This window comes from Danio rerio, chromosome 4 (genome assembly GCF_049306965.1).
Source record: "Danio rerio strain Tuebingen ecotype United States chromosome 4, GRCz12tu, whole genome shotgun sequence".
Classification (NCBI taxonomy): Eukaryota; Metazoa; Chordata; class Actinopteri; order Cypriniformes; family Danionidae; genus Danio; species Danio rerio.
In genome coordinates, this window is record NC_133179.1 from 53,861,967 (window position 1) to 53,888,713 (window position 26,747).

Sequence of the window (26,747 nt, forward strand, 5' to 3'; positions counted from 1 at the left end):
ATTTTTCTGAAATTAAGTTATATTATTAAAGAGGACGTCCGAATATGCAAACATAAAACCAACTTTACCTCAATACGATCTACCTGGAAAACGCCAACTAACACAGCAACCATTCGTTTTTTACAAGGCTTTAAAACTTAACATCACATGAATAAAGGATTTAAATTAAATAATTACACATAATACGTAGCTTGTAACGTGTATTAACATAAGTCGTGTACTCACCATGCGATGAAAACCGGAAATGAAAGCATACGTTACGTCAACTGAATAGGCGGAGCGGCATGTTCAGCCCCGCCCATTATTTCTTATGGGCGGGACTGCATATGCAGCCCCGCCCCATATTCAGCCCCGCCCCAATCTGCGGGCTGCAGACAGGGGCTTCTCCAAATGGCAGCCGCCGTTTTCTATCGGCCGTACTCCAGGGCGGTGATGCCCAGCCACCGAGCATGGGGAATGGGCCAGCAACCCCTGTCTCCTGACGGCGCTGTACTTGCAGCAGACGTGCCTGTGCCTGCAAACCACTCGCTAGTAACTGTGGCAACGCATGAAGAGTTTGAGCTTCCTCCAGATGCTTGCTTTGTGTTTTGTCATCAGTTGGGGCTGCCAACACATGGATTCCACCAGACGCACTCGATCTGGGCATAACAGACCCTCTATGGGGGGAGGGGAGGGGATCCTCCTGTTCTTTCTTTCTTTTCCTCCATCTGTTTTCTTTCTCTACAGATGCCGTTTTTCTCTGCTTAGTTTCTGATTTGGTCTATTTGGACATGTCGACCTCCTGCTTTGCTGCGGTTCGGACCGCCTTTGCCTAGAGCTCCGTGCTTTGCACTCTTGCCTTGTATGTTTTGTGTCCTGTTTTCTTACGTCAGCCTATCAGCACAGTGCTCAAACGACATAGCTTGAAGAAGACGACGGGATCTACAAACGTTCCGCAAAAGAACTTCACTGACGAAAGCGGAAGCGCTAACGAAACAACCTCCCGCTGCAAGCACCTTACATTCCTGGGACGGGAAACCACCGACGGCTGGCTGCGAAATTGCCTCTGGTTCAGATTGGTTTAGAACCGTCCCTCTGCCCAAAACGCCACAGACGTCTGCAAAAGATTGCAGTTCTTGAAACAAAGTTACCTCTGATCCGAGCCGAAGCGTTCGCTTACTTAATGGCAGATAAAATGATGACCTTTCACACGGTCTGCATTCGTTCCGTCAGTAACAGCGGCAGGCCGGTAAAAATAAAATTCTGACATTCCACAGGGCACACTCGCTCGGCGGACAAAAGCCACCGGGGGCTCTCTTTGCGTGTTCCTTCACCTGGTCAAACCGCTTTGAGGGGGGACCTTTCGAGTAGTTTTCGGCGTCAGAACGGGCTCTTCTAGCGACGGGTGGGCAGGCCTTCCACAGGCGCGCGCGGCTCTACTGGAGCAAAAGAGGCTTGGCAAAGGACGAGGAAGAGAGGGAAGCGCCGCTCCAGCGAGAGGGTGCTCGCTGCAGAGCCATTTGAGGAGAGCTGAGCTCCAGCGAGGGGGAGCATGAGCTGTCGCTCCTCCTCCTGTAAGCTGTTTTAATGCGTACACCAACCCCGCCCCTAACCCTACCCCCAGTGACATCGCTCGTAGAAGAAGTGCAAAAAAGGTGGAGCTCAAGCTTAAGCTCCCCCTCGCTGGAGCTCAGCTCTCCTCAAATGGCTCTGCAGCGAGCACCACTTGGCTCCAGCCGGGTCCGACGCTACCGCCTGAACTCTGTCTTGAACCACTGTGCTCAGGGAAGAGCGCAAACGCAGTCCCCCACTACCAGAAATTATGCAGTCTAGATTCCCACATTTGGGGAATTCGCAGGGGTCAGCGTGGCCGGAGTGCAATGGCCAAGCCTCGCCCTGGGTGAACCACCTTCTTGATCATGGTATCTCCCCTGCCAGGTAAGTATGAGTTGCCGGCGGCGCAAATGGCAGCCGCCGTTTTCTATCGGCCGTACTCCAGGGCGGTGATGCCCAGCCACCGAGCATGGGGAATGGGCCAGCAACCCCTGTCTCCTGACGGCGCTGTACTTGCAGCAGACGTGCCTGTGCCTGCAAACCACTCGCTAGTAACTGTGGCAACGCATGAAGAGTTTGAGCTTCCTCCAGATGCTTGCTTTGTGTTTTGTCATCAGTTGAGGCTGCCAACACATGGATTCCACCGGACGCACTCGATCTGGGCATAACAGACCCTCTATGGGGGGAGGGGAGGGGATCCTCCTGTTCTTTCTTTCTTTTCCTCCATCTGTTTTCTTTCTCTACAGATGCCGTTTTTCTCTGCTTAGTTTCTGATTTGGTCTATTTGGACATGTCGACCTCCTGCTTTGCTGCGGTTTGGACCGCCTTTGCCTAGAGCTTCGTGCTTTGCACTCTTGCCTTGTATGTTTTGTGTCCTGTTTTCTTACGTCAGCCTATCAGCACAGTGCTCAAACGACATAGCTTGAAGAAGACGACGGGATCTACAAACGTTCCGCAAAAGAACTTCACTGACGAAAGCGGAAGCGCTAACGAAACAACCTCCCGCTGCAAGCACCTTACATTCCTGGGACGGGAAACCACCGACGGCTGGCTGCGAAATTGCCTCTGGTTCAGATTGGTTTAGAACCGTCCCTCTGCCCAAAACGCCACAGACGTCTGCAAAAGATTGCAGTTCTTGAAACAAAGTTACCTCTGATCCGAGCCGAAGCGTTCGCTTACTTAATGGCAGATAAAATGATGACCTTTCACACGGTCTGCATTTGTTCCGTCAGTAACAGCGGCAGGCCGGTAAAAATAAAATTCTGACATTCCACAGGGCACACTCGCTCGGCGGACAAAAGCCACCGGGGGCTCTCTTTGCGTGTTCCTTCACCTGGTCAAACCGCTTTGAGGGGGGACCTTTCGAGTAGTTTTCGGCGTCAGAACGGGCTCTTCTAGCGACGGGTGGGCAGGCCTTCCACAGGCGCGCGCGGCTCTACTGGAGCAAAAGAGGCTTGGCAAAGGACGAGGAAGAGAGGGAAGCGCCGCTCCAGCGAGAGGGTGCTCGCTGCAGAGCCATTTGAGGAGAGCTGAGCTCCAGCGAGGGGGAGCATGAGCTGTCGCTCCTCCTCCTGTAAGCTGTTTTAATGCGTACACCAACCCCGCCCCTAACCCTACCCCCAGTGACATCACTCGTAGAAGAAGTGCAAAAAAGGTGGAGCTCAAGCTTAAGCTCCCCCTCGCTGGAGCTCAGCTCTCCTCAAATGGCTCTGCAGCGAGCACCACTTGGCTCCAGCCGGGTCCGACGCTACCGCCTGAACTCTGTCTTGAACCACTGTGCTCAGGGGAGAGCGCGAACGCAGTCCCCCACTACCAGAAATTATGCAGTCTAGATTCCCACATTTGGGGAATTCGCAGGGGTCAGCGTGGCCGGAGTGCAATGGCCAAGCCTCGCCCTGGGTGAACCACCTTCTTGATCATGGTATCTCCCCTGCCAGGTAAGTATGAGTAGCCGGGCGGCGCAAATGGCAGCCGCTGTTTTCTATCGGCCGTACTCCAGGGCGGTGATGCCCAGCCACCGAGCATGGGGAATGGGCCAGCAACCCCTGTCTCCTGACGGCGCTGTACTTGCAGCAGACGTGCCTGTGCCTGCAAACCACTCGCTAGTAACTGTGGCAACGCATGAAGAGTTTGAGCTTCCTCCAGATGCTTGCTTTGTGTTTTGTCATCAGTTGGGGCTGCCAACACATGGATTCCACCGGACGCACTCGATCTGGGCATAACAGACCCTCTATGGGGGGTGGGGAGGGGATCCTCCTGTTCTTTCTTTCTTTTCCTCCATCTGTTTTCTTTCTCTACAGATGCCGTTTTTCTCTGCTTAGTTTCTGATTTGGTCTATTTGGACATGTCGACCTCCTGCTTTGCTGCGGTTCGGACCGCCTTTGCCTAGAGCTCCGTGCTTTGCACTCTTGCCTTGTATGTTTTGTGTCCTGTTTTCTTACGTCAGCCTATCAGCACAGTGCTCAAACGACATAGCTTGAAGAAGACGACGGGATCTACAAACGTTCCGCAAAAGAACTTCACTGACGAAAGCGGAAGCGCTAACGAAACAACCTCCCGCTGCAAGCACCTTACATTCCTGGGACGGGAAACCACCGACGGCTGGCTGCGAAATTGCCTCTGGTTCAGATTGGTTTAGAACCGTCCCTCTGCCCAAAACGCCACAGACGTCTGCAAAAGATTGCAGTTCTTGAAACAAAGTTACCTCTGATCCGAGCCGAAGCGTTCGCTTACTTAATGGCAGATAAAATGATGACCTTTCACACGGTCTGCATTCGTTCCGTCAGTAACAGCGGCAGGCCGGTAAAAATAAAATTCTGACATTCCACAGGGCACACTCGCTCGGCGGACAAAAGCCACCGGGGGCTCTCTTTGCGTGTTCCTTCACCTGGTCAAACCGCTTTGAGGGGGGACCTTTCGAGTAGTTTTCGGCGTCAGAACGGGCTCTTCTAGCGACGGGTGGGCAGGCCTTCCACAGGCGCGCGCGGCTCTACTGGAGCAAAAGAGGCTTGGCAAAGGACGAGGAAGAGAGGGAAGCGCCGCTCCAGCGAGAGGGTGCTCGCTGCAGAGCCATTTGAGGAGAGCTGAGCTCCAGCGAGGGGGAGCATGAGCTGTCGCTCCTCCTCCTGTAAGCTGTTTTAATGCGTACACCAACCCCGCCCCTAACCCTACCCCCAGTGACATCGCTCGTAGAAGAAGTGCAAAAAAGGTGGAGCTCAAGCTTAAGCTCCCCCTCGCTGGAGCTCAGCTCTCCTCAAATGGCTCTGCAGCGAGCACCACTTGGCTCCAGCCGGGTCCGACGCTACCGCCTGAACTCTGTCTTGAACCACTGTGCTCAGGGGAGAGCGCGAACGCAGTCCCCCACTACCAGAAATTATGCAGTCGAGATTCCCACATTTGGGGAATTCGCAGGGGTCAGCGTGGCCGGAGTGCAATGGCCAAGCCTCGCCCTGGGTGAACCACCTTCTTGATCATGGTATCTCCCCTGCCAGGTAAGTATGAGTTGACGGGCGGCGCAAATGGCAGCCGCCGTTTTCTATCGGCCGTACTCCAGGGCGGTGATGCCCAGCCACCGAGCATGGGGAATGGGCCAGCAACCCCTGTCTCCTGACAGGCGCTGTACTTGCAGCAGACGTGCCTGTGCCTGCAAACCACTCGCTGGTAACTGTGGCAACGCATGAAGAGTTTGAGCTTCCTCCAGATGCTTGCTTTGTGTTTTGTCATCAGTTGGGGCTGCCAACACATGGATTCCACCGGACGCACTCGATCTGGGCATAACAGACCCTCTATGGGGGGAGGGGAGGGGATCCTCCTGTTCTTTCTTTCTTTTCCTCCATCTGTTTTCTTTCTCTACAGATGCCGTTTTTCTCTGCTTAGTTTCTGATTTGGTCTATTTGGACATGTCGACCTCCTGCTTTGCTGCGGTTCGGACCGCCTTTGCCTAGAGCTCCGTGCTTTGCACTCTTGCCTTGTATGTTTTGTGTCCTGTTTTCTTACGTCAGCCTATCAGCACAGTGCTCAAACGACATAGCTTGAAGAAGACGACGGGATCTACAAACGTTCCGCAAAAGAACTTCACTGACGAAAGCGGAAGCGCTAACGAAACAACCTCCCGCTGCAAGCACCTTACATTCCTGGGACGGGAAACCACCGACGGCTGGCTGCGAAATTGCCTCTGGTTCAGATTGGTTTAGAACCGTCCCTCTGCCCAAAACGCCACAGACGTCTGCAAAAGATTGCAGTTCTTGAAACAAAGTTACCTCTGATCCGAGCCGAAGCGTTCGCTTACTTAATGGCAGATAAAATGATGACCTTTCACACGGTCTGCATTCGTTCCGTCAGTAACAGCGGCAGGCCGGTAAAAATAAAATTCTGACATTCCACAGGGCACACTCGCTCGGCGGACAAAAGCCACCGGGGGCTCTCTTTGCGTGTTCCTTCACCTGGTCAAACCGCTTTGAGGGGGGACCTTTCGAGTAGTTTTCGGCGTCAGAACGGGCTCTTCTAGCGACGGGTGGGCAGGCCTTCCACAGGCGCGCGCGGCTCTACTGGAGCAAAAGAGGCTTGGCAAAGGACGAGGAAGAGAGGGAAGCGCCGCTCCAGCGAGAGGGTGCTCGCTGCAGAGCCATTTGAGGAGAGCTGAGCTCCAGCGAGGGGGAGCATGAGCTGTCGCTCCTCCTCCTGTAAGCTGTTTTAATGCGTACACCAACCCCGCCCCTAACCCTACCCCCAGTGACATCGCTCGTAGAAGAAGTGCAAAAAAGGTGGAGCTCAAGCTTAAGCTCCCCCTCGCTGGAGCTCAGCTCTCCTCAAATGGCTCTGCAGCGAGCACCACTTGGCTCCAGCCGGGTCCGACGCTACCGCCTGAACTCTGTCTTGAACCCCTGTGCTCAGGGGAGAGCGCGAACGCAGTCCCCCACTACCAGAAATTATGCAGTCTAGATTCCCACATTTGGGGAATTCGCAGGGGTCAGCGTGGCCGGAGTGCAATGGCCAAGCCTCGCCCTGGGTGAACCACCTTCTTGATCATGGTATCTCCCCTGCCAGGTAAGTATGAGTTGACGGGCGGCGCAAATGGCAGCCGCCGTTTTCTATCGGCCGTACTCCAGGGCGGTGATGCCCAGCCACCGAGCATGGGGAATGGGCCAGCAACCCCTGTCTCCTGACGGCGCTGTACTTGCAGCAGACGTGCCTGTGCCTGCAAACCACTCGCTAGTAACTGTGGCAACGCATGAAGAGTTTGAGCTTCCTCCAGATGCTTGCTTTGTGTTTTGTCATCAGTTGAGGCTGCCAACACATGGATTCCACCGGACGCACTCGATCTGGGCATAACAGACCCTCTATGGGGGGAGGGGAGGGGATCCTCCTGTTCTTTCTTTCTTTTCCTCCATCTGTTTTCTTTCTCTACAGATGCCGTTTTTCTCTGCTTAGTTTCTGATTTGGTCTATTTGGACATGTCGACCTCCTGCTTTGCTGCGGTTTGGACCGCCTTTGCCTAGAGCTCCGTGCTTTGCACTCTTGCCTTGTATGTTTTGTGTCCTGTTTTCTTACGTCAGCCTATCAGCACAGTGCTCAAACGACATAGCTTGAAGAAGACGACGGGATCTACAAACGTTCCGCAAAAGAACTTCACTGACGAAAGCGGAAGCGCTAACGAAACAACCTCCCGCTGCAAGCACCTTACATTCCTGGGACGGGAAACCACCGACGGCTGGCTGCGAAATTGCCTCTGGTTCAGATTGGTTTAGAACCGTCCCTCTGCCCAAAACGCCACAGACGTCTGCAAAAGATTGCAGTTCTTGAAACAAAGTTACCTCTGATCCGAGCCGAAGCGTTCGCTTACTTAATGGCAGATAAAATGATGACCTTTCACACGGTCTGCATTCGTTCCGTCAGTAACAGCGGCAGGCCGGTAAAAATAAAATTCTGACATTCCACAGGGCACACTCGCTCGGCGGACAAAAGCCACCGGGGGCTCTCTTTGCGTGTTCCTTCACCTGGTCAAACCGCTTTGAGGGGGGACCTTTCGAGTAGTTTTCGGCGTCAGAACGGGCTCTTCTAGCGACGGGTGGGCAGGCCTTCCACAGGCGCGCGCGGCTCTACTGGAGCAAAAGAGGCTTGGCAAAGGACGAGGAAGAGAGGGAAGCGCCGCTCCAGCGAGAGGGTGCTCGCTGCAGAGCCATTTGAGGAGAGCTGAGCTCCAGCGAGGGGGAGCATGAGCTGTCGCTCCTCCTCCTGTAAGCTGTTTTAATGCGTACACCAACCCCGCCCCTAACCCTACCCCCAGTGACATCGCTCGTAGAAGAAGTGCAAAAAAGGTGGAGCTCAAGCTTAAGCTCCCCCTCGCTGGAGCTCAGCTCTCCTCAAATGGCTCTGCAGCGAGCACCACTTGGCTCCAGCCGGGTCCGACGCTACCGCCTGAACTCTGTCTTGAACCACTGTGCTCAGGGGAGAGCGCGAACGCAGTCCCCCACTACCAGAAATTATGCAGTCTAGATTCCCACATTTGGGGAATTCGCAGGGGTCAGCGTGGCCGGAGTGCAATGGCCAAGCCTCGCCCTGGGTGAACCACCTTCTTGATCATGGTATCTCCCCTGCCAGGTAAGTATGAGTTGCCGGCGGCGCAAATGGCAGCCGCCGTTTTCTATCGGCCGTACTCCAGGGCGGTGATGCCCAGCCACCGAGCATGGGGAATGGGCCAGCAACCCCTGTCTCCTGACGGCGCTGTACTTGCAGCAGACGTGCCTGTGCCTGCAAACCACTCGCTAGTAACTGTGGCAACGCATGAAGAGTTTGAGCTTCCTCCAGATGCTTGCTTTGTGTTTTGTCATCAGTTGAGGCTGCCAACACATGGATTCCACCGGACGCACTCGATCTGGGCATAACAGACCCTCTATGGGGGGAGGGGAGGGGATCCTCCTGTTCTTTCTTTCTTTTCCTCCATCTGTTTTCTTTCTCTACAGATGCCGTTTTTCTCTGCTTAGTTTCTGATTTGGTCTATTTGGACATGTCGACCTCCTGCTTTGCTGCGGTTTGGACCGCCTTTGCCTAGAGCTCCGTGCTTTGCACTCTTGCCTTGTATGTTTTGTGTCCTGTTTTCTTACGTCAGCCTATCAGCACAGTGCTCAAACGACATAGCTTGAAGAAGACGACGGGATCTACAAACGTTCCGCAAAAGAACTTCACTGACGAAAGCGGAAGCGCTAACGAAACAACCTCCCGCTGCAAGCACCTTACATTCCTGGGACGGGAAACCACCGACGGCTGGCTGCGAAATTGCCTCTGGTTCAGATTGGTTTAGAACCGTCCCTCTGCCCAAAACGCCACAGACGTCTGCAAAAGATTGCAGTTCTTGAAACAAAGTTACCTCTGATCCGAGCCGAAGCGTTCGCTTACTTAATGGCAGATAAAATGATGACCTTTCACACGGTCTGCATTCGTTCCGTCAGTAACAGCGGCAGGCCGGTAAAAATAAAATTCTGACATTCCACAGGGCACACTCGCTCGGCGGACAAAAGCCACCGGGGGCTCTCTTTGCGTGTTCCTTCACCTGGTCAAACCGCTTTGAGGGGGGACCTTTCGAGTAGTTTTCGGCGTCAGAACGGGCTCTTCTAGCGACGGGTGGGCAGGCCTTCCACAGGCGCGCGCGGCTCTACTGGAGCAAAAGAGGCTTGGCAAAGGACGAGGAAGAGAGGGAAGCGCCGCTCCAGCGAGAGGGTGCTCGCTGCAGAGCCATTTGAGGAGAGCTGAGCTCCAGCGAGGGGGAGCATGAGCTGTCGCTCCTCCTCCTGTAAGCTGTTTTAATGCGTACACCAACCCCGCCCCTAACCCTACCCCCAGTGACATCACTCGTAGAAGAAGTGCAAAAAAGGTGGAGCTCAAGCTTAAGCTCCCCCTCGCTGGAGCTCAGCTCTCCTCAAATGGCTCTGCAGCGAGCACCACTTGGCTCCAGCCGGGTCCGATGCTACCGCCTGAACTCTGTCTTGAACCACTGTGCTCAGGGGAGAGCGCGAACGCAGTCCCCCACTACCAGAAATTATGCAGTCGAGATTCCCACATTTGGGGAATTCGCAGGGGTCAGCGTGGCCGGAGTGCAATGGCCAAGCCTCGCCCTGGGTGAACCACCCTCTTGATCATGGTATCTCCCCTGCCAAGTAAGTATGAGTTGCCGGGCGGCGCAAATGGCAGCCGCCGTTTTCTATCGGCCGTACTCCAGGGCGGTGATGCCCAGCCACCGAGCATGGGGAATGGGCCAGCAACCCCTGTCTCCTGACGGCGCTGTACTTGCAGCAGACGTGCCTGTGCCTGCAAACCACTCGCTAGTAACTGTGGCAACGCATGAAGAGTTTGAGCTTCCTCCAGATGCTTGCTTTGTGTTTTGTCATCAGTTGGGGCTGCCAACACATGGATTCCACCGGACGCACTCGATCTGGGCATAACAGACCCTCTATGGGGGGAGGGGAGGGGATCCTCCTGTTCTTTCTTTCTTTTCCTCCATCTGTTTTCTTTCTCTACAGATGCCGTTTTTCTCTGCTTAGTTTCTGATTTGGTCTATTTGGACATGTCGACCTCCTGCTTTGCTGCGGTTCGGACCGCCTTTGCCTAGAGCTCCGTGCTTTGCACTCTTGCCTTGTATGTTTTGTGTCCTGTTTTCTTACATCAGCCTATCAGCACAGTGCTCAAACGACATAGCTTGAAGAAGACGACGGGATCTACAAACGTTCCGCAAAAGAACTTCACTGACGAAAGCGGAAGCGCTAACGAAACAACCTCCCGCTGCAAGCACCTTACATTCCTGGGACGGGAAACCACCGACGGCTGGCTGCGAAATTGCCTCTGGTTCAGATTGGTTTAGAACCGTCCCTCTGCCCAAAACGCCACAGACGTCTGCAAAAGATTGCAGTTCTTGAAACAAAGTTACCTCTGATCCGAGCCGAAGCGTTCGCTTACTTAATGGCAGATAAAATGATGACCTTTCACACGGTCTGCATTCGTTCCGTCAGTAACAGCGGCAGGCCGGTAAAAATAAAATTCTGACATTCCACAGGGCACACTCGCTTGGCGGACAAAAGCCACCGGGGGCTCTCTTTGCGTGTTCCTTCACCTGGTCAAACCGCTTTGAGGGGGGACCTTTCGAGTAGTTTTCGGCGTCAGAACGGGCTCTTCTAGCGACGGGTGGGCAGGCCTTCCACAGGCGCGCACGGCTCTACTGGAGCAAAAGAGGCTTGGCAGAGGACGAGGAAGAGAGGGAAGCGCCGCTCCAGCGAGGGGGTGCTCGCTGCAGAGCCATTCGAGGAGAGCTGAGCTCCAGCGAGGGGGAGCATGAGCTGTCGCTCCTCCTCCTGTAAGCTGTTTTAATGCGTACACCAACCCCACCCCTAACCCTACCCCCAGTGACATCACTCGTAGAAGAAGTGCAAAAAAGGTGGAGCTCAAGCTTAAGCTTCCCCTCGCTGGAGCTCAGCTCTCCTCAAATGGCTCTGCAGCGAGCACCACTTGGCTCCAGCCGGGTCCGACGCTACCGCCTGAGCTCTGTCTTGAACCACTGTGCTCAGGGGAGAGCGCGAACGCAGTCCCCCACTACCAGAAATTATGCAGTCGAGATTCCCACATTTGGGGAGCTCGCAGACATCTGCCCAGGGAACGTGCGATGGTAACTGTAGACTGTAGACTCCCGTCCAACGAGAAGCCGCGATTGTCTACAGTTTGCTTAGACCATGGGCTAATCGGAGGGATGCATTGTCTAAAGTTTAAAATCAGGGCCAATCAGCGCTGAGGATTTTCCAAAGTTTCTCTTGCTCTGAATGCTCAATTTATCGGGTCTGAAAGTTCATCTGCTGTCAAGATAAATTCATATGTTAAAGTGATTTTGTGTGGAAAGTTATTTTTATACTCTTATATTGATGCACAGTATGTTTTGTTCACGACATGTTTAAAATATCTCACTTTTTGAGCAGTATTCGTGAGGCTGCGCCTTCAGAAAGTACACCTGTTGTTGAGATTTCGTGTGGTAAGTTATTTTTATACTGTTATATTGATGCACAGTATGTTATGGTTACATCACGTTCAAAGTTTTTCACTCTTTGTGCAGCATTTTGTCTTTGTTCGTGAGGCTGCGCTGTCAGCAAGTACACCTGTCATAGTGATTTAGAGCGGTAGGTTATTTTTATCCTGTTCTGATAAACAGTATGTTTTGCTCACATCACATTTAAAATATTTCACTGTGTGTGCAGTATTTTGTCTGTGTGCCTGACGCTGCGCTGTCAGACGTTCATCCATTACAGAGATTTTGTGCGGTTAGTTATTTTTATTGTTACATTAATGCTAAGGTCACATCATGTTTGAAATATCTCATTCTTTGTGCAGTGTTTGGTCTGTGCTGGTGACGCTGTGTCGTCAGAAAGTTCACCTGTCCTAGAGATTTCGTGTTGTAGGTTATTTTTATACTGTGATATTACTTATATGTATATATGGCTGCACAAAACCTGAAAAAGTTTAGCTTATGTACTATTTTCAATGCTCGTGTCGGTTTGATAGCTCCATTTACATAGTAAACAGTTGTTTTATTAAAATATAGCAACCATCATGCTAATAAATAAATATCCCTTCATATACAGCAATATATGTGACCATGACTATTATTATCATTAGTTGTTACTATGAGAAGTGAAGAACATTTTAAGATCTTAGCTGGGACAAAACATATGATCCATACCTGTACACAGTAAAATCATCAGAGTAAAATTTACTCAGTTCAGAGAACATTTGGTCCCTCTCTAAATTGAGCAAAATTTACTCAGCAGCAGAGTAAAGTTAATGAGCCGATGATGAGTTTAATTAAGTGATGATTGAGGACTGATGATGTACACCTGCTGTTAATATGCAGAAAAAGAAGAAAAGCAGCAGCAGCTACGCTCATTGCTTACCTGATTGACTTTATTTCTGTCAGATGTTCAAAAAATCCATATGAGACTGTGGCGAGGGGGCGTGGCCGAGAGCCGTGGGAACGGAGTAAGGCCACCGCGTAAGTGGATACACCTGCGGTGCGCACCTGCCTCGGATCCCACGGAAGGAGCTCTGGACCATAAAAGGAGGAACTATGGCAGAGGAAGCCGAGAGAGGACCGGGCCCGGACATATTTTACTTTTGCTTTCAGTTTGACGGCAGTCTTCGTGAGGAGCTGCTGTCCGTCCGTTTTGGTTTAGACACGGAGACTGCCGTCCCTGTTATTAATAAATATTTTAAAACTGCGTTGGTTCTCCGCCTCCTTCTATCTGGCGGCCAAAGGGCCATGAACTTTATTACAGTGGTGCCGAAGCCCGGGAGAAGGAGGGACGCGTTGTCCAGATGCCCTTGCCGCTGAGAGAGGGGCGGGTGTTTGGGAGTTAACCCGAGTGGGGGAGAAACCTGTTCGTCTGCCCAGAGTGCCGGGGCGGCCTGAGGCTGGCGAGGAAAGGATCTGCCTGCTGCCGTCTCCCAGCATGGGGAGGAGCAGGAGACGCAGGGCTCACCACCGAAGGGGAAAGTGCTGAAGGGAGCCATCCCACAGAACCCGGGGGAGTTGCCGCGATCCACCATGATGCCAGAGCCTGCATCCATCCACGGAAGCAGAGCAGGAGACCAGAGATGCCGCCAGCCAGCCAGGAGAACCGCCGCCGGACGCCAGAAGACAGACGGGTGGATAGATTCCTCCACAGGGCTCCCAGCACGTCATCGCATCTCTCAGCTGGTGGAGGACCGAGTGGCAGCGTGTCTGGAGAACCGAACCCCAATTTTTTTTTCTTTTTCCTCTCTCCCCTTTCCTGGTCTACTCTGTCTTTCCTTTTTTTTCATCTCCTGTTCTCTCGGCCCATCTCATATAGGTCTCGCAGGGGCTGTGGCGCCAACCCCCCCATTGTCTCCGTGAGGAGCTGCCGTCCCTGTTATTAATAAATATTTTTAAACTACGTCGGTTCTCCGCCTCCTTCTTCCAGGCGGCCAAAGGGCCGTGAACTTTATTACAGAGACTTATAGTGAAGTCCAGTGTTGTAATGAGAAACTAAATCATTTGGTGATGAAAGGTTAGTAATTTCAGGAAGAGAGTTAATACTAGCAAAAAAAGGATTCTAAATTAATATGTTTTATGTTACGGAAGGAAATAGTACGGAGAGATTTGGTGGAAGAAAGAGAGAGTGCAAAATTAAATCAGAGGAGAAAATTATCCGTTATAGGGAGTTCCTCAGCAGAGAGGTCAATGGGTGAAACACCAGAGCTGCAGATGAGGTTGAGGGTGTGTCCTTTAGAGTGTGTGGGAACATTGACATGCTGTTGAAGTCCAAAGCTCTCAAGACAGGATATAAAATCTCTTGTAAGGGAGTTATTAAAATTATCCACATGAATATTAAAATATCCTAAAACCATAATATTAGGTGAGAGGGTGGTAATATGTGTTAAAAAGCAGCAAAGTCATTTAGAAATTCATTATATAGTTTGGGTGGACGATAAATTATGGAAACATTTGTAGGTGTGGATCCAGAAAGTTTTGAAATCATAGATTCGAATGAAGGAATAATGTGAAAATGTTTTTAAAGGAAAATGAGAAAGATTTTCAAGAATGTGTTCTCAAAAATTTCTACATTTGTTTCAGAAACAAAGTGCATAAAAGACCAGTTTCAGAACAATTTTGGAAAAAAATATTTGTGGAAATAGACGAAGAGGGAATCTGGAAGAATTTAAAATGGAAATATTTAGACGCAAAAATTGAAACGTTGGATTATTTCATCAGACATAATGTTATTTTCACTGAAACAAAACTGGCACAAATTGGAAGCAGTGAGAATGCATTATGCAAAATATGTGGACTGGAAAATGAAGGTATTATGCATTTGTTTTTAAAATGTGTTGAATTTAATACATTTATGGCAAAGTTAAAAGAAAGTATTAAACAAATGATGAAAAGTAAAACAGAGCAGATTGAGGAGGAGACAGAATGGTATAAAATATTTTTATTTGGTTTTAATTAGGGATTGGATATGGATTTTTTGGCCAATACCGATAACCGATAATTCTTCAGACTTGGAGGCCGATAGCCGATATGTATAGGCCGATAATAATAAATATTTTAAATTGTTATATTTTTATACAGCAAACTTCATAAAAGATTGAACTGCTCTTATGAACAGAATAGTCTATACTTGAAGCAAAAAAGATATGATTTCGAAATTGCAAGGTGTCAACATCGGATCGATAACGATAATCTTAAAAATAGCATTTATCGGACAATAACGATATGGGCGCCGATATATCGTGCATCCCCAGTTTTAATGGAAGTAAAACAAGAATTGCCAATTTGTTTCTATCAGTTGCAAGAACTGTAATTTGAAAAAGGAGAAACATTGTTAAAAATAAACATGCTAAAATGGAGTTATGGACAATGTATAAAAGAAACTGGAAAACTATATTAAAACTGTGGAACAATATTTTAGAATGGAAGAAAAAGTGACTGAATTTTACAAAACGTTTATGTTGAATACTCCTTATATTACGTACTCACTAGATGGTTTGAAAATAGATTTGCCAGAATGATTATGCTTGTTGTTTTCCTGTTTTGAAACTAACATAATGTCATAAGGAATGTTTGTAAATGATATTTTTATATGCTTCTGAACTGATGTTTTGAAAAAAAAAAAAACATATACTTGGATCGATACAGAGAATATTAGCATGGCCCCTGCGAAAAGGAACCTGATGGATCTTCTCTGTCCCCACCCTGTGGCCCCCAGCAGCCCTCTCGACGTCACATGGCCTTAGACTGCAGAGTAGTGACCCCTGAACCCCATTGGTGTCACCTGTGGCTTTGAAGGGTGCTCATGCTTGTTGAAATTAAACAAATTACCCAATATGGTAAAAAATCAAAGGCGGGAACTGGCATAATTAGCCATGTGCTTTCTGGGGTATGACAGGTGCATATTAATTAGCCATGTGCTGTAGACTGCTCTCATTGTATATCATTTATTACATAATTTGAAAAAGAAAATCCATTTTAAATGACTTGAGTAACATATAATTATAAGTATTATATTTTAATAAATGTATTACATTATATTCAAATATAATTGTATGTTTATTTGCAACATAACTAAATATAGCTTTTTTGAATTGCATGTCAGTTAGATAAAATGTTTTTATAATCAGGACTTATATTTTACACCTTTTAAGAAATAAAATATTTTAATAGTTCAATAATAAACATACTGAAATATTGACTTTTAAATGTTTTAGAATTTTGTCAATTATATTGACCGTAATGTTCAGGTAACTTATTTATTAATATTAAATAACACATAATAAAATATTTAAACAACTGATTAAACTAAATATAGTACCTAAAATATTAGGTTGTAGGATATAAGAAATATTATATTAAAATACTTTCAAATTTAAATTTCAGGCATTGATATTTAAATAGGTTTGTCATTTTTTTAAAGTTTAATAAATTATTTAAAAATTCAGTTAAATATATTTTAAAATATTTCATTTACATCAATGTTTACAGTTATATTTACATATACACATATTATTTTTAGGTGTTATTGCATTTACATTGAATATTTACCTAAATTTAATTTACAATATAATTTTATACCATTTTATTTTTACTGTTAGCTAAACTACAGTTTATAACTTGTTTATGAATAATATACAGAACCCTAATATTACCATACTTTAAATTACACAATGATAACATAAAAAGCAACCACATGAATATGTACGCAGTGCATTTTTGCAAGGTTTATTTTATCCTTTAACACTTGTTTGCAATAAATGAATAGAAAAAATGATGTAAAGTGTAATATAAATATTGTGTAAAGTTATTCGAGTCACAACAGATAACCCACTCTTGGGACACTGTAGCTACTGAACAAATCTTTAAAAAAAAGCTAAAATGTACACAGAGATTAGAAATAAAATAGAAAAAATGTTTATTTACACAAAATATATAACTATTTATACTTTGAACATATTAGGGCAGTACAATATAGCGTAAAATTATTTTATTATCACGACAGTTTATGCAATATTTAAAAATAAAAAAAAAATCACAAACGTATGATAAATTATTATTTTTTAAACTACCTTCCCAGTAGTTGCTGCTCGGCTATTTGCTAGAGCAGCTTAAAGCTTAACCCAGAGCTGTAAATAAACACTAATAGCAGAAGTTAAGAAGAAAAAAGAAAATGACAACAGCCAATCAGAGTCAGAATATCTTGCCTATTTGTTTAAAAAAAAATGATGTTTGCACCTTTACAGTGTTTTTAGACTTAGACTTAATTTTTAGAATTAGTTATTTGCATCTGAACAATATCTTTTAACTGTTTAATTTTTTTAAGTAAAAGATTTAATAACACAGATAAAAAATGCATTTTTGTAGGGAAATGTTTTCTTAGAAATCATAGCATTTTCTATGCTATCATAAATGTTATTTTAGAAATAATAGCATTTTCTATGATATCATTAATGTTATTTTAGAAATAATAGCATTTTCTATGCTATCATAAAGCCCTACAACTTGTACATGTATATTTCTATTTGTTTTATACAAAATAAACATTTATCTTGCTTAGTTGTTTTAAAGACTAAATGTTTGCACCTTGACAGTGTTATTAGACTTATAATTTTTAGAATTAGAGTTAATTGCATCTGAACAATATCTTTTAACCACTTAATATTATTAAGTAAATGATTTAATAACACAGAAAAAAATGCATTTTTCTAGGGAAATGTTATTTTAGAAATAATCGCGTTTTTCTATGCTATCATAAAGCCCTAAAACATATACATGTATATATGTACATGTATCTATTTTTTAGTCAAACAAAATAAACATTTACAACAAAGCTTGTCGTCTTTATAGTCTGTTTTGTCTCCTTTTTTAACTTCCTCTATCCACTGCACCGCTTTATAAATCGCGCTTCCTGGAGGTCCCGCCCAGCGGCCAATCGGAGCGCACGTTCAGTGGAACTTTCTCAAAGAGCCAACGGCACGCTACATGACATGACCAAATTCGGAAGCACGCTTTGTGGAACTTTGCGTCGACCAATCCCGAGCCAGACGTCGGGCCAATCAGGAAGAAGGGAAAGTAGAACTGTGGAACGGGAAGGGAACCGAAGATTCTCCCGCAAGAGGCGAAAGGATGACACGCAAATCCGTGAAGTGCTCCATATTGCTGTTTTAGTGCGTGGGTAAAAGTACAGAAATGAAAAAAGACAAAAGGCTTTTCACGATTCCAAATGGTGCATGAGGATGGGTTTAGCAAATCGTGGGAGGTGCTGCTGGGTCAACTGGAAAGTCTACATGCATGGTGAAAACGAATGTGGGATGCTTTGATCGTTTGTTTTGTTGTGCAACCAATGCACTTCCAAAGCCCTTGCTTTAGTGGGACTTTGCCATAGGCTATCCTGACACTCTAATTTCCCCCTGTCCATAAACTTGGTGACCTACTGCAACAATCAGTGTGCCTAGCACTGACAGGGCCAAAGCTCTGTAGTGCACGGCATACAAGTGGTAACATGGCTCTCCAGGTCCCACCACCTTGGAGGAACATTGTTGGGACTCGAGGCGTACATATGCCCTGAGCCTGTCCACTCATCTGTGCTCGCTACGGTGGCACATATACTAAAATTGGATCGATACAGAGAAGATTAGCATGGCCCCTGCGAAAAGGAACCTGATGGATCTTCTCTGTCCCCACCCTGTGGCCCCCAGCAGTCCTCTCGACGTCACATGGCCTTAGACTGCAAGGTAGTGACCCCTGAACCCCACTGGGGTCACCTGAGACCTCGACAGGTGCTCATGCTTGCTGAAATTAATGAAATTACCCAATATGGTAAAAAAAATCAAAGGCGGGAACTTGTGCTTTCTGGGGTATGACAGGTGCATATTAATTAGCCATGTGCTGTAGACTGCTCTCATTGTATATCATATATTACATAATTTGAAAAAGAAAATCCATTTTAAATGAATTGAGTAACATATAATAATAATAAGTATTATTTTTTAATAAATGTATTACATTATATTCAAATATAATTCTATGTTTATTTGCAACATAACTAAATATAGCTTTTTTGAATTGCATGTCAGTTAGATAAAATATTTTTATAATCAGGACTTATATTTGACACCTTTTAAGAAATAAAATATTTTAATAGTTTAATAATAAACATACTGAAATATTGACTTTTAAATGTTTTAGAATTTTGTCAATTATATTGACCGTAATGTTCAGGTAACTTATTTATTAATATTAAATAACACATAATAAAATATTTAAACAACTGATTAAACTAAATATAGTACCTAAAATATTAGGTTGTAGGATATAAGAAATATTATATTAAAATACTTTCAAATTTAAATTTCAGGCATTAATATTTAAATAGGTTTGTCAATTTTTTAAAGTTTAATAAATTATTTAAAAATTCAATTAAATATATTTTAAAATATTTCATTTACATCAATGTTTACAGTTATATTTACATATACACATATTATTTTTAGGTGTTACTGCATTTACATTGAACATTTACTCGAGTTTAATTTACAATATAATTTTATACCATTTTTATTTTAACTGTTAGCTAAACTACAGTTTATAACTTGTTTATGAATAATAAACAGAACCCTAATATTACCATCCTTTAAATTACACAATGATAACATTAAAGCAACCACATGAATATGTGTACGCAGTGTACTTTTGGAAGTTTTATTTTATCTTTCAACTCTTGTTTGCAATAAATGAATAGAAAAAAATTATGAAAAGTGTAATATAAATATTGTGTAAAGTTATTCGAGTCACAACAGATAACTCACTCTTGGGACACTGTAGCTACTGAACAAATATCTTTTAAAAAAAAAGCTGAAATGTACACAGAGATTAGAAATAAAATGTGTATTTACACAAAATATATAACCATTTATACTTTTAACATATTAGGGCAGTACAATATAGCGTAAAATTATTTTATTATCACAACAGTTTATGCAATATTTAAAAAAAAAAAAATCACAAACATATGATCAATTATTATTTTATAAACTACCTTCCCAGTAGTTGCTGCTCGGCTATTTGCTAGAGCAGCTCAAAGCATAACCCAGAGCTGTAAATAAACACTAATAGCAGAAGTTAAGAAGAAAAAAGAAAATGACAACAGCCAATAAGAGTCAAAATATCTTGCCTATTTGTTTTAAAGACTAAATGTTTGCACCTTTACAGTGTTTTTAGACTTAGACTTAATTTTTAAAATTAGTTATTTGCATCTGAACAATATCTTTTAACTGTTTAATATTATTAAGTAAATGATTTAATAACACAGATAAAACAATGCATTTTTGTAGGGAATTGTTATTTTAGAAATAATATCAGTTTCTATGCTATCATAAAGCCCTACAACTTGTACATGTATATTTATATTTATTTTATACAAAATAAACATTTATCTTGCTTAGTTGTTTTAAAGACTAAATGTTTGCACCTTGACAGTGTTATTAGACTTATAATATTTAGAATTAGAGTTAATTGCATCTGAACAATATCTTTTAACCACTTAATATTATTAAGTAAATGATTTAATAACACAGAAAAAAATGCATTTTTCTAGGGAAATGTTATTTTAGAAATAATCGCGTTTTTCTATGCTATCATAAAGCCCTAAAACATATACATGTATATATCTATTTTTTGTCAAACAAAATAAACATTTACAACGAAGCTTGTCGTCTTTATAGTCTATTTTGTCTCCTTTTTTAACTTCCTCTATCTACTGCACCGCTTTATAAATCGCGCTTCCTGGAGGTCCCGCCCAGCGGCCAATCGGAGCGCACGTTCAGTGGAACTTTCTCAAAGAGCCAACGGCACGCTACATGACATGACCAAATTCGGAAGCACGCTTTGTGGAACTTTGCATCGACCAATCCCGAGCCAGACGTCGGGCCAATCAGGAAGAAGGGAAAGTGGAACTGTGGAACGGGAAGGGAACCGAAGATTCTCCCGCAAGAGGCGCAAGGATGACACGCAAATCCGTGAAGCGCTCCATATTGCTGTTTTAGTGCGTGGGTAAAAGTACAGAAATGAAAAAAGACAAAAGGCTTTTCACGATTCCAAATGGTGCATGAGGATGGGTTTAGCAAATCGTGGGAGGTGCTACTGGGTCAACTGGAAAGTCTACATGCATGGTGAAAACGAATGTGGGATGCTTTGATCGTTTGTTTTGTTGTGCAACCAATGCACTTCCAAAGCCCTTGCTTTAGTGGGACTTTGCCATAGGCTAACCTGACACTCTAATTTCCCCAGTCTTTAAACTTGGTGACCTACTGCATCATTCAGTGTGCCTAGCACTGACAGGACCAAAGCTCTGTAGTGCACGGCATACAAGTGGGAACATGGCTCTCCGGTTCCCACCACCCTGGAGGAACATTGCTGGGACTCGAGGCGTACATATGCCCTGAGCCTGACCACTGGTCTGTGCTCGCTATGGTGGCACATATACTAAAATTGGATCGATACAGAGAAGATTAGCATGGCCCCTGTGAAAGGATGACACGCAAATCCGTGAAGCACTCCATATTGCTTTTTTAGTGCGTGGGTAAAAGTACAGAAATGAAAAAAGACAAAAGGCTTTTCATGATTCCAAATGGTGCATGAGGATGGATTTAGCAAATCGTGGGAGGTGCTGCTGGGTCAACTGGAAAGTCTACATGCATGGTGAAAACGAATGTGGGATGCTTTGATCGTTTGTTTTGTTATGCTAATGCACTTCCAAAGCCCTTGCTTTAGTGGGACTTTGCCATAGGCTATCCTGACACTCTAATTTCCCCCCGCCCATAAACTTGGTGACCTTCTGCATCAATCAGTGTGCCTAGCACTGACAGGGCCAAAGCTCTGTAGAGCACGGGATACAAGTGGGAACATGGCTCTAGGATAGAAAGGAGAAAAGACAAAAGGTTTTTTACGATTCCAAATGGTGCATGAGCAGGGGTTTAGCTGTTGGGATAGTTTACAGTTTAACCCAAACAATGACCAGTCTGATAGATGAAGAAGAGCTGGAGTCAGAGATTCAAATAAATAAATAAATCAAGTTTACCTAAGATAGTTTGCAGTTTCATCATCAGAAGCCAGCTTCAACACTCGCAATAAGTTCCTAGGCTGCTCTGCTTACAATCACCAATCAATAACAATTATACTCTGACATAATGTCATTTCCAACTGAGCACTGTGATTATCAGTTGTCATGGAACAGGCAGATAGCAGCTCATAGCCGATATCTAATGAGAGAGAAAGAGAGTTTTGAGCAATCCAGAACTGTTAATGTATGTTTACTCAATTTAAACATACATTAAACATAACATTAACTTCAATAACATAATTTTATTGTAATCTTTTACTCAAGCCCGTCCTAAAACATATAAAACAGAGTTGACATGCTTTTTCAAAGTAATGCTGTTACAGTCAACAACAGTTTTAGATCTTTCAGGGGTTAACTGCATCCATCAAAGTATTATTTCAACCCCCATTTATGTTACTTATATATTACTAAAAATAATTAAATCCAACCATAAAGCTGCTTGTTTGCACAGACTTACATGGCACATTTTTTATACAGACATGTCTCTGTTACTTTTACAGCCAAAAGTCAAAAGTCATGGTGAGGGATAAACCAAGATAACAGTGCACTCACACAGAATCTCATCTTCTACGACAAAACATACGCTATTCTTTACTCCCATAATGTTACTGTCAGTTTCTGTGCTTGTGCTTTTTGCTACTAGACACTCAATATTTAGATTTTAGCTTTTCATTGACAATTAATTGCCAAAGGCCTTTTTTTTTTCTAAAATCGGTTCTAAAATCATTTTAAACCTGAGAGCTTAGCTGAGCCATTTACTGCATTCTGCTCTCATCTGTTTTTTTTTTATATCAGAGTTTAACACCAAAAGCAACAAGAAATTGAGAATGAAATCTTACTAACAGCGCTTAGCTTTTGCTTGATTAATCTGCAAACCATCCCAAGATGTGGAAACTGTCCAGATCGGTCCAATCCAGTTAGGGTCATATTTTTTTCGGGATTGCTCCTGGTGCATCATTGATCAATCAACCTCGCCCTAATATTTCTAGGTTTCTTGTCTGACTTTTGTGGCCACTACTATCTAATGGATACCGATTAAGATGTTATTTAAGAATTTATTTATTTATTTCACTATTTCTTTCCCTAATAATCTGACCTACTCTATTCTTAGGATTCGGGCCCTTTTGTCTGTGAAACAGCAAGATAGCAGTGGTGGAACTAATTACAATCTCGGGTTAATTTAGTCCACTACTAAATAAAAACCAGTCCAAGTTTTATCCCCGAGAATGTCCTAAAAGCCTCTTACACACCCGTCACTGAGTACTTAACTCTGGGTGGAGGAGGTACACCCCTCAACTACTGTTATACTTATTACTATCGTTATAGGTGTACGGCAAAATGCACCAGCTCACAAGGGCATTCCACACAAATCTACCACAAAATTTTGCCTTTCATTCACGTCTGAATGAGAACCCAACAGCTTTCCGTTACTACCCACTACTCCACAGACCATCCCTAGTCTATAATATTTTAAATCTTTCTACATTTCTTTTTGTTGATTGATCAATGGTGTCACCAGTAAACAAGTGCCACGCGTCCTCCACCAAAACTGTAGGGATAGTATACAGTTTAACTCAAAGAATGACCAGTCAGGTATATAAAAAAGAGCCAGAGTCAGAGATTTAAATAAATAAATCAAGTTTACAGAAGATAGTTTGCAGTTTCATCAGCTGAAACCAGCTTCAACTCTCGCAATGAGTTCCTAGGCCGCTCTGCTTACAATCACCAATCAATAACAATTATACTCTCACATATTGCATTAACTGCGTCATACTTATAGGTGTTCTAGCCTGATTGGTTAAAACACAGATAGACTAGGAGAATTTCCACGTGGGGTTTGTGCGTATATTCTTAACAATATCTTAAAGGTTCACTAGGTGATCTGCCAAAATGCTAACCGCTTAGCATATTATCTTTAGACGGCGGCGAGGGACTGTGATTTAAAGCCACACCCCCTGAAATCGCGAACGCGCGCACCGCGTCACAACAGCAGACAGACAACCCCACTAGTTCATGTCATTTGCCAGTTAGTTAGTGCCAGCGCCATGCAGGAATTACATTTATTACTTAGCCACACTTACATGCTATTTCAGAGTGAATATTCAGAGTAGCGATAAACAGTATAGGAAGGCTGTCATTGTTCAAAAATGACCAAACGTAAATATAAAAGCAACTTCAGCTCAATAAAGCAGGTTAGGCTGAAAAGCGCTATTTGCTGATGTTTTGTTGTTGAACTAAATATAAATATTTCTATAAATCATTATCAATGCTGTAAAATGACCTTATGAAACTGAAAATAATCACATCAATATTTCACCGCGAGATTTCAGTGGCTGAACAACACGTCTGTGCATATAAGTCATTCATAACACAACACAATCTAACGTCAGCTTAGCCTGACTAAAATAGTTTTAAAACAGAACATTACCTCTCTAATAGTAATACTTCCGCCATGGTGTTGTCCTTCCTTCAGCGTGCTAAAGCAACACCAATATTGATTCAGGTTTTTAAAAGTTTTAATTCAGCATTTGATTTCTCCCGGTCCGTCTCGGGACCGCGCGTGGTCGTTTATACAGACGGGCACACGCTAATGGCTTATGCGTGATATGCGTGAACAGATGCACAGAAGTCCGAATCTACATTTGCTGACAGACAGCCTGACCTGCTTATCGGAATTATGGGAGATGACAGTCCGACTCTATTTAATTGGATTAACATTTTTTTGTTTTATGCTTTACCCAGAATATAAAAATACATATAAACACATTTACATCATTTACTGTAATCATTACTATTGGACAGTGAAGAGACTTTTAACCAGAACAAAAATTAGTGATTGTCTTCAGAAATTCAGTTTCTGAAGATAATCACCTACTGCACGTTTAAGCATAAACGTCAGACATCCCTTAGACTGATTAAAGCTGACTCCAGACCTGTGAAACGGATCAACAGTCAAATAGAACACACACACTTAAAGTATAATCTGTTACTTATTCAAGGCTGAGTGTAGTCTCAGCCATCTTTATGAAAACTGGTTAAAAATTGGTATAGTCTACATTCAGGCAGTTATATTCTTATCATAGTCATAGTCTATCTTGAATAAAAAGTAGAATTACTTTAAAAGAATTAACCGTAAAACCAGCAAAATCACTTTAGACATTTTAGACGGTATTAAATCATAGAAATAACAATAGAAACAGTTGATTCCAGTCCTCAGCCCTCAGTTCCACTTAAAGGGTCACAAAACACCAAAACACATTTTTTGAGCTGTTGACAGTCGTATATGTGTCCCACACTGCTAAAAACACTATTAGGACACTTATATTTCACTAAAAAGTGTAAATTGGTTGTTTTTGCGTTATTTCAAGCAAATTCGTACTTCCGGTTTGAAACTAATTTTTGAAGCTGCGTCACGGTCATGACATAATAGCGTTGTATTCCAGCGTGCAGACTGGGCGTCTGTGCCTGAGTGAGTCTTATTACGTCTTACAGTGTGATGCATTAATGCATGAGTAAGGCTTGGTTCAAACCAATCAGCGCGCTCTATTGTGCAACTTCATTAATATTCATTACTGTCAGAGTGTAGACGACAAAGACGCCACGTTGTGTTGGCAAAACAAGCGTGAAGTGTTGCTTTTATAGTTTGCTGCAGTTAAGTTTCGTTTTCATTTTCTCTCTGTGAGAGTGCAGACTCGTGTGGATTAAGTGTACGCGACGCGCGACAATAATATAAGTGTCTAAGGAGGATTATTGTTTACCTGAGAGCTGTTCTGATCTGCTAACGCTGAGATCCGGAGTAGCAGTCGATTCTGTTCCCTTCTGGAATTCCAGTTCCCCCTCCACGAAGCGTATCCGCTAACAGCGTATGCGGACACAGCCGGATTTGCAGGCACCGGATTCGCTTGTAACGTTAGTCTCCTCTAAATAAAGACGCAGCTCTAGTTGCTGGTGATTGTCCTGTCTCTACAGATTTGGTAAGTGAGCGACCAGCGCTCTTTGTTTATTCAGTTCGTATTTTATTCGTATCAAACAAACTATTGCACCGAGTGTAAACAAGTTAGCACTAACAGTTACAACCAAACTAACCTCGTGTTGGATTGTGTGACCGGAATAAGACACGCGGTTTTCTGACCCTACCTGTCGTGTGCATCTAAGTTTCCGGGAAATGCAGAGTTTTTTTTTCTCTCATTCGCCGTGCGGTATCAAACATTGCATGACGAATACACGCTTAGAGCAGTTCCTCGAATCAAATATCTCGTTTGTCGCGAGGGACATGAATGAATTCCCTGAATGAAAGAGCCAAACTGCAGTTAAAGTCCACCATTTAATAATTTGGCAAATAATTCGACTACAGATGTCCATGTAAACACAGTCACATTGTCCGCTGTGGGTGTGTGTTTTGACTCTGAAATTCAGCGCGCCCAAATAGACACTCCCATACCAAGCCGCTTTTCTTCCTCCGACACTCCCCCCTAAACAGAGCTGGACACGCCCACTTTTCTGACTTTTTCCAAAGTAGAGGTGTGAAAACACCCTGCTGAAACGAGGGGGTTTCATGGCCCTTTAAGGTCTCCGTGACCTCTGACCTAGTTTGGTGGATTCTGATAATAGTTATAAAGAGACAGGCAAATGCACTGAACATTCTTATATTAAGCAATGTGTTACCTTATTCATTAATTAAAATAATTTCACAGTTAAATACTCATTCAAATGATGAAATAATTATATTTAATAAAAAAAAATCATGAGAAACAAGATAATGAGAAAAGGATAAACGTTGGTCCATGATAAGACGAATTGGAAAGCAGAAATCCGAATCCTTCAGCAGGAGAGCATGTGTTTCAGGATTGGAGGTTCAGTGGAAGAATTCTCCCCTGCCAGGCGGGAAACCCAGGTCCGATTCCTGGCCAATGCAGTTGCTCGTTTGTGTTGCTACTCTTCCAGCTGCAAGTAACAGCCTTGTGGCAGCCACACAACACAAAGCCAAGAAACTACATTGGTCAGTATTGGTGGTTCAGTGGTAGAATTCTCGCCTGCCATGCAGGAGAC

General features: G+C 44.2%; 1 protein-coding gene, 1 long non-coding RNA gene, 7 other non-coding genes and 1 pseudogene across 9 annotated transcripts in view; 3 read left to right on the top strand and 7 right to left on the bottom strand.

Annotated features, from left to right (window-relative positions):
* zgc:174314 overlaps positions 1–26,747 on the bottom strand; it is a 144,651-nt gene that overhangs the window by 35,346 nt on the left and 82,558 nt on the right. The window lies entirely within an intron of this gene.
* On the bottom strand, positions 1,762–1,925 carry LOC137494417 (U1 spliceosomal RNA). Its single transcript, XR_011014376.2, has one exon. It is a non-coding gene; the product is annotated as a U1 spliceosomal RNA (small nuclear RNA).
* Positions 3,315–3,478, bottom strand: LOC137494451 (U1 spliceosomal RNA). The gene has a single exon (XR_011014409.2). It is a non-coding gene; the product is annotated as a U1 spliceosomal RNA (small nuclear RNA).
* On the bottom strand, positions 4,869–5,032 carry LOC137494409 (U1 spliceosomal RNA). Its single transcript, XR_011014368.2, has one exon. It is a non-coding gene; the product is annotated as a U1 spliceosomal RNA (small nuclear RNA).
* Positions 6,424–6,587, bottom strand: LOC137494269 (U1 spliceosomal RNA). Its single transcript, XR_011014229.2, has one exon. It is a non-coding gene; the product is annotated as a U1 spliceosomal RNA (small nuclear RNA).
* On the bottom strand, positions 7,978–8,141 carry LOC137494418 (U1 spliceosomal RNA). The gene has a single exon (XR_011014377.1). It is a non-coding gene; the product is annotated as a U1 spliceosomal RNA (small nuclear RNA).
* Positions 9,531–9,694, bottom strand: LOC137494419 (U1 spliceosomal RNA). Its single transcript, XR_011014378.2, has one exon. It is a non-coding gene; the product is annotated as a U1 spliceosomal RNA (small nuclear RNA).
* Positions 11,469–12,568, top strand: LOC137491363 (uncharacterized). The gene is made up of 4 exons (XR_012402815.1): positions 11,469–11,542; positions 11,624–11,687; positions 11,766–11,828; positions 12,482–12,568. It is a non-coding gene; the product is annotated as an uncharacterized lncRNA (long non-coding RNA).
* On the top strand, positions 18,163–18,236 carry LOC137495110 (U6 spliceosomal RNA; annotated as a pseudogene).
* On the top strand, positions 21,038–21,144 carry LOC137494954 (U6 spliceosomal RNA). Its single transcript, XR_011014898.1, has one exon. It is a non-coding gene; the product is annotated as a U6 spliceosomal RNA (small nuclear RNA).